This window comes from Rattus norvegicus, chromosome 4 (assembly GCF_021556685.1).
Source record: "Rattus norvegicus strain SHRSP/BbbUtx chromosome 4, alternate assembly SHRSP_T2T, whole genome shotgun sequence".
In the NCBI taxonomy this organism is placed as follows: Eukaryota; Metazoa; Chordata; class Mammalia; order Rodentia; family Muridae; genus Rattus; species Rattus norvegicus.
The window spans coordinates 144,003,887-144,012,766 of NC_141537.1; positions in this window are offsets into that span (position 1 = coordinate 144,003,887).

Sequence of the window (8,880 nt, forward strand, 5' to 3'; positions counted from 1 at the left end):
GTTTAAAGGCATCACAAAAATTCATTATCTCAGTTTTTGGAATAGATCTAGACACAGTTTCTAATCTCAGTTCTGACATTTATGAGTAATATATCCTTGCCATATTGATATCTCAAACCTTACTTTTTTTCAGCTATAAAATGGGCTTACCAATCAATGTCTGCCTTAAAACTGCTGTTTGAAACATAGATATATATGGTACTCGTCAGAATGAAGCACATAACAGACACTGAACAGTAGATTGTTATTTGTGACTTCCCTTATTAATCATGAGATTTGTTGCATTTTTGCTTATTATCTTATGTGTGTATTCATGTGTGTGTGTGTGTGTGTGTGTGTGTGTGTGTGTGTGTGTGTGTGTGAATGTATGCCTGTATCAAATGTGAGAAGGTGTCCTCAGAGGCCAGAAGAGATCACTGAATCACTGGAAACTGAAGTTACAAGCAGTTGTAAGCTATATGATGTGGATTCTGGGAACTGAGCTGGGGTCCTCTCAGCAAGTACTCTCATGTCCAACCAACAACCTCTCTAGATCAATAATTATGAGATTTAGAAAACCTTAAGTATCTCACTCATTGCTACTCGTGGGTTAACTCCTAGTTACCGAATTAATTGAAATACATAGAGAGCCATTCAGGTCTTTAACCGGCAAAGACACTTTGTTCTCCCACATCTCATTATCATTTCATCATTGCGCTTATGGTTTGCTGCCTTAGAACATTTGCTCTAGGAACATAACACTGATGCACTGGCTGGGGATAAAACTGAGTGACAAAGTATATGCTTACTATGTGAAAAACACCACCACAAGTGAAGTGGGCAATAAGACTGCTTTGCAGTTAGTATACTAGAATCTACCAAATATATTTACTGTTAGAGCTGAAGAAAGTGATTCTCCTGTACAGAGTAGAAACTGTAATGTTAATTCACAATGAGGTAAAGAAAAGTATGCCTGGAGTGTAGATCATTTCTTGTTACTATGACTATGATTTAGGTCAAAGAAAAACAAGAGCAACCCAGTAGAGGCTTGAACTCCGAATAAGCCATACCCTTTAGGAAAGAGTATGTCACCAGGTAAAGAGTATCAAAAGACTAAAGAGCAGATTAATATAAGGTACATTGTGCAAGAAGTAGCTGAAGACATCAGCTGAATTATATATGCGAATAGTGTCAGGAAAGAGCTGCTAGTCATTAGTACGTCTTCCTTATTTTATTGAGTGGTAATTAAGCAAAGAAAAGAACAACCTTTTTCTTCCTTCTCGTTTTTAATACTGCATAGTATATATCAATTTCATTTTGTAGTTTTTAAACAGTATTAACTCTACAGAGGGATGTGTAAGCTACAAGAAATGAAGGGGTAGATTAAATATTGTCCCCCACATTTGCATCATATTATCAGGAAAGAGTTTGCTTTTTGGTTATTCATGGATACTTGTATAAATGATGGGATTTTGATCTTGCTATTGTCCAAACTTTTTTTATGGATAATTTGTGCATATACATCTAGGTCCTATGCCTGGTAGGAAGCACCTTTGCCCATAGTCATTTCATAATCCCAAGGACCTCATCGAAATTGTTTCCCTCATTACACAGTGGGACTGAACACCATAAATGAACAGCAGTACCTTTTAAAACACAGCTTGCCTCGTACATTATCATTTACCACATACTGTATATAACACTTTGTATTTCTTTATAAGTCCATTGTCAGGGAAACATTGTCTTTAAACTGATTTGGTTGTGATTTGCCAAGTTCTATAAAAAGATAGGCTAAGATGTCCCTTGGATGGCTTTTCACTCTACTAACTGTAGTGTGATACTGAAAAGTTACACGTAGTGGGAAATGATGCACGGCATTCAAGTTGACAGGAGCAGTACCCAGTGAAATCTTGCTTTAGATGTTAATGATGTACACTTCGATATACCTGCTTCCCATTTCTTGTATTTGCTAATTGTAGTAAACCACATTGATTGCTACTTCCTGCAGTATACATATTTAAAGGTCAAACACACATTTAAAGCATCTATATGTCACACACACACTCACACACACCTACACACATGCACACACACACACACACAAACACACACACACACACTACAAATAAAGACACAAAAAGATATCTAGGTCAATCTCAAATAAGAAGTATGTCCATGAATTCAGATTCAGTTCTTTACACTTGGGCTGAACTATGTTCAGGATATTCATGCCATTTTCATGGACTTTTGGTATGTTTATTTTACCATATGGGTCATTTTCTCCATACAGCAAAGGACAGATTAAAGACAAAAGTTAAGACATATGTAGCATATTTTTCTTAGTATACACTAGATAAATGTCTGGCACGGGTGTCTGTCCATACTACTTGAACATAGTTACTGTGCACCTGAAACTCAACAGCTAGAGAGACATTCCTAAAAGCTCGCTGTATACCTCTCTACAAAGGTTCTCTGAGTGACTGAAGGAAATGTTTACTACTTTCTACTTTAAATAAAGTCTTTTTAAATGCATTGGACTTAAGCAATGAAATAAATATCTAATTATCTGTAGTTTAAGTGATTGACATAGATGTCTACTCTGGAACTCTGCTGAATTCAGTGAAAGAGGCATTGGAAATGCCACATTTTCTATCCCTTTAGGGCTGTATGACTTAAAGGCTGGGTGTTCACTCTAGGAACTCTCAGTATCTTCTGCTCTGCACAGACAATGTGTAACTTCTCCTCTCATGCCTCGTCCACCTTTCTTTGCATTGTATAGCAGGATAACCTGTGGTCCTCCCTTTTCTCCTTTCCTCCTTGTCCTCCTTTCTCCCTAAACCTTGTCCAGTCACCTAGGTTATCCACGGTGTCTTGATTAATCCTGTTAATTTTACCTGAAAACCCTCAACTCTTCTTATCTTTGCATACCAAATTCCTAATAATTTCATCAAATTTCAATTTCATAGTTAATGGCTTGCAACCTTCTAAATTACCCAGAAAACATCAAAATATGGGAATACAAGATAGAGCAAAGTAGTAAAGATAACTGGTCAACCTGCAGTGTCTGTCCCAGAAGAGTGACTGCTGAATAAAATGAAATATTGAATAAAATGAAAGTATTGACATGTATTTTCACAGGCCATAAGATCACTTGAATTTAGGTTCGGCATAATTTTCACACCACCGCTGTGATCTATTGAATCTTTAAGTTAACCACACAGAGAAGTGTGTTTGGGTTCTGTAGGACCATGAACATTCAGGTAGCTCAGGAAATGTGAAGATAAAACAAGGAAATTAACCCAACTTTAGGCTTAGTTATGGACACATTTAAATTTAGTTGTCTCTGAATTACTGAAGTATTAGACATGTATGCATTCATTGATGCTTTCTGTTAGAAGGGGAAAGATTCAATAAAGCTCTTGGGTATATAGTTTCTGCCTGACTCCTATAGCTCGACTGTGTTGACTTTAGTGCTGTGCCAGCAATCTCAGATATAAACCTTGCTGCAGAGGGGCTAATCCCAGTTTCCCAGAGAAAATAGTTTAAAGCATTTTCTTTTAAATGATGCAGAGCTTTTGAATCGAATCTGTCTATGGTAGTTTTCCTTCACTTCTGTTAGTGGTGAATGTGGATTATTATTATGATGATAGTTTATGTTTTAGATGATCTTATTTAGAGATACGCTATATATCATAAAGTTATGAAACATGAAAGTCATTATCTATATCTACTTTTCAATGATTTTTAAATAAAATATGCTGTTTAATAATGGATACATTGTATTTTCTTGAACTTAGTTAATTCATATGAAAAGTCTTGTGAGTGTAACAAAAAAAAAAAAAAAAGCAAAACCAAAAAACATTGAGTAGTGGGTTTAATGAAGATGATCAGAAGTTATGCACATTGACTACTGCCCACAACAAATCATATGATGGTACTTGTAAAATGAGTCTTTGCAGAAGTAATATGCCAAAGTTCTGGCTAAGATCAAGTGGGCATTAAATTCAAAGACAGAGAGAATTCTCTTTGATCCACAGATTCAGACACAGAAAAGAAAGGCATGTAGAAATAGAGGCAGGAATTAGAGAGTTCTATGAACACAAAGAATTCTTGGATCCATACAAAGTGGGCAAAGTCAAGAGAGAACTGCCCCCAAAGGACTTAAAATGGAGCACAGGCTAGGAATCCAGCAGAATATAGATGTTCTGTTTTCCAGAACTTTTGGAGACTTTTTTCATTCTTATCTTTTTCAAACTAAAGAGTTATTATTTGTGACAGCTACTCACTTTTGGTTATCTTGTTGGTTTTGATTTCCAGGTTTTATTGTATATAAACCCATTAAAACTTGTTATATATATATATATATATATATATATACAAAATGAGTTAGCAAACTAATAACTAAATGAACATGCTCAAGATATCTATGAAGTATCTATTATGTATATGACTTTCTGGTAGTTTCTGACAGCCACCTTAAGGAAAGACAGGCTCCATTTCTGCTCACAATAAATTTATGAATAATTTACCTTACATTTGAAAACTTGTGATTTATTGAAGTATCAATTTATTTTTTTCCATTGGTGAGAAATACTTGGTAACCCAGAAATTGAAATTGCCAGATTATCAGATATTTTCTCTTGTATTTGAGATTATTAAAATTTATTCTCAAGAGGCCAAAGGAAAACTTGATAATCATAGTGGCGGAAGACAAAATGGTGTTCCCTGAAAGGCAGTCAACACTCACAGCAAGAAGTGGGATGAATACACATTTTTGAAGCAGCTATCTAGATTCCTTTACTAATACATATTTTCCTTCCTTTACTGAAAAACCACAACTCCTAAAAATTATAGAGCAAGAAGAAAGAGTTATCACATCACAGACATTACATTTTGTAAGAAGTATACCCAATAATTAAAATGTCATCTGGAGAAGCAGAAGAAAGTACATTTTAATATAGAGAAGGAATAGACTTTTATATTTATATTATGTAATCTTTGGGCATTGAAAAAAATAGCAGTGAGCAAGGGCTTCTGGGAATAAAGATATCTGTACTGATTCTGGTTAGCAGTGCCAGATGTGTGCTGAGGCAGGGAGGAGGGAAGGATGTGTGCCTACTGTTAAGATGAACTTGAAAATTCACCAATTAAGCATTTTCTACCAACATTGATCTTGGCCTTAAGTTCCTGCTTATAGATCATGAGTCAATCAAATTACATACTTCACATGACCCATTTTCTAGAAAGTGAAACAGATGCAAAACAGTTGAAATTATGATTTGTATAACCAGTCAGACATTCATAGCCTAGGTGGTAAGGCACTGCATTAGTCAGAAGAAAACAGGAAACCATAAATCCTTGGCTCCCTCTCTGTGGAGATATGTGGCTTGCCTAGCACCTCCCACTGAGAAATGACTAACACTCATGCATACTAGCTGAGAAGAGATCTATGTCATCCCCTACAATTTTCTAGGAAATTACATGCATGCTGAAATTTTAATGACAATTTATTATTATTTGCAATTAATTTTCAAGTACTTATAAATAGGTAGGTGTCTTACTCAGGGTTCTCTAGAGTCACAGAAATTATGGGTAGTCGCTATATAGTAAGAGAATTGATTGATGACTTGTAGTCTGTAGTCCAACTCCCAATAATGATCATCAGCAGCTGTGAATGGAAGTCCAGGGATCTAGCAGTGGCACTGTCCTACAAGTCTCACAAGGCAGGCAGGCAGGCAGAGGGGGGGGAGGAGACAGAGAGAGAGACAGAGACAGAGAGATAGAGAGAGAGAGAGAGAGAGAGAGCCTCTTCCTTCTTCCAATGTCCTTATGTAAATCTCCAGCAAAAGGTGTGTCCCAGATTAAAGGTGTGTAGCACCATGCAGGGCTTCTGGGCCATGCTTTGTCCCAGGTGACCTTGAACTCAGAGATCTCTTTGCCTTAAGCTCTTGGGACTCATAGCCACTTTTCCTCAAAATCTCCACACCAAGATCCAGGTCAAAAACTTGTATCCCAGCCTCAAGATCAGGATCAAAGGTGAGCCTTCCAATTCTGGATTATAGTTCATTCCAGATATGATCAAGTTGACAACCAGAAATAGCCACTAGAGTAGGATTGATGGATAAATGTATAAATGGTTAGATGGAATAAAACATACAATACATAGCAAAGCACATGAATTTGACCCTTAGCACCCATGTGTAAAAGCCAGGTGTAATTGTAATCTTAGTACTGGGGATACAGAGGTAGGGAGATTGCAGATTGATGATCAGCTAGCCTAGGGTAATCACTGAAAAGCCCTAGGACAATGAGAGACCCCACTATAGAAAAAGGTAAATGTTGCCTGAGGAAGGACATCAAAGTTGTCCTCTATTTCAGACAAACACACAAGCACTTGTATATGCATGTACATGTACATACACAACAAAAATCAGTAGAGATTCACTCGATGTATATTTTTAGGCTTACTGAGTTTTATTATCTCTGCCATACCTTTGAAGTGATCATAATTTACTATTAGTAGAGAGACTCCCTCAAGTAACACAAAATGTCTTTCCCCTTAAATTGTGCTTTGTGAATGCTGAGCCAAATAATGGAAGTTGTATCTGTGGAATTGAAAATTGAAAAAGTAAGTCATTTACTTTTATATTTGTTACAAAATCATAAGAGATAAAATATTATAAGTAATAGTTTACAGGCTATAACTAAAATTGTGTTTTTAAATAATAAGTTTTTTTTCTATATACACCTTATGGACATCATCTATCTTCTCTTTGCCCAATTCTTTGCAGCACAATTTTACTACTACAAATGGTTCATCTGACGAATGTACTTGTTCCTCATCTGATGCAAGCTAGCTTCTGTCTTTCTTTACCTTGGTACACATTGCTTATACTGCCTTAATCTTCGAATTTACTGATTGAATTTCTTCACTTATTTCTTACTTAAAAGATCAAAATAAAAGTTGGTCTTCAAGGGGGTGAGTACCTGCAGTTTAGGTCAGGAGGAGCATTTATGTAATGGTGAGGGTAATATGACTCTTATTTATACTGGAGTATATATTGTGTATGTCAAGTTGATGTCAGATATCTACTATATCCTAGACCTGAAGGCATTACAAGCCCATGAAGCCCCACATCCTAAAGTGATAGTTTTATTTATTTACAGTGCAATAGCAAAGTGTGTGTGGGAAAGTATGCTCATGACTGTGTTAGACTTACAGATATGTCAAGCTGAGTGAATCCATACAATCTCTGACATACATAATTAGAAAAATGTGGTACAAGAATGAATGAAAAATCAACCAGAAAAGCACAACTAATAGGACAATTGGCAAAGACAGTTCTCACAGTAGAGATTTCAATTTCAACCTGCAAATTGAAATCTCAAGGAGGTAATATCTATCTCCAGCCAATTTGATACAATTAAAAGTTTCTCCAAGAAGTGCTAGTCTTCAAAGCTGGAATAATTGTATAGAAAATAAAGCATAGCTGGATGATAACCAAAACATAACATAAACATCTATACATCTATGTGAATGAGTGGAATGACATTTGAAAATATACACACACAGTAAACTAAATATATTTCCCATGTAAGATTAGCCAAATGATTTAAGTGTTTGACTTAAATGGAGATAACCTATTTCTCCAATCCTGCAGCCAGTTGACCAAAGTAATGGCAACAGTGACAGATGAGGAAAAATGACAGAAGTGTAGCATGTATCCTTGCTCTGATGTGACAAAATGGTACCTTATCTCCATGATTTGTCTTCCAAACCATAGTGCTGTACTCCTGGGAAAAGCAATGGAGAATATTCTATGGTGTACCAAACCCATGTTCCATCCAGAATCTCATCAGAAATAAAGTCTGAGAAATTATCAAGCAGACAATCAAATGATGTATGATGGCTTATTGTGTGCATCCTAATATTGCATCTGGGGACAGGAAAGTAAACAACTGAAAAAGTCCAAATTATGGACTTTAATAATCATGCATTAATATTGATCCACCAAAACGTACCAGATATGTTAATGGTAATGATTAAAGAAACTTCATATGGATACATTTGGAAGTGAATTGTTATTTATCTCTAAGCAATTGATTTATTTTCGTGTTTGCAAGAAAGATAAAACAGATTCTTTAAGTAGTTTTTGGAATAATCCTTGTCCATTAATTATTCTAATATCACACAACTCTTTTCTGTACTCACAAATATTAGAATCCTGCCTATGGATTTCTGGTTAATAACAATTTTAGCTATAACTACAAATTTACAGGAGCCTGATATAGCTGTCTCCTGAGAGGTTCTGTCAGAGTCTGACAAACACAGAGGTGGAAGATCACAGCCAAATATTGGACTGAGAATGGGGTCCCCAATGGAAGAGTTAGGGAAAAGACTGAGGTAGTTGAAGGGGTTTGCAACGTCATAGAAAGAACAACTATGTCAACCAACCAGGTACCCCAGAGCTCCCAGGGACTAAACCACCAACCAAAGAGTAAACCTGGAATGACTCATGGCTCCAGCTGCATATGTAGCAGAAGACTGGTCTTTCTGGGCATCAATGGGAAGAGAGGCCCTTGGTCCTGTGAAGGCTTGGTGTCCCAGTGCAGGGATTGCCAGGGCAGAGAGGTGGAGAGGGTGGGTGGGTGGGTAGGTGGGTGAGCACCCTCTTGGAGGTAGAGGGTGGGGGATAGGATGGGGGCTTCCAGAAGGTATACCAGGAAGGGGGATAATATTTGAAATGTAGATAAAGAAAATACCTCATAAAAATGGAAAAATTTTTAAAAAGCGTAAATAAACATACAAAATAAACTATAACAGTAAGGAGGAGTTGGAAATGGAGGGTTATTAGGTGATTCCTCAATATCTGTTTTGATTGACTTTCAGTTATTTTCATT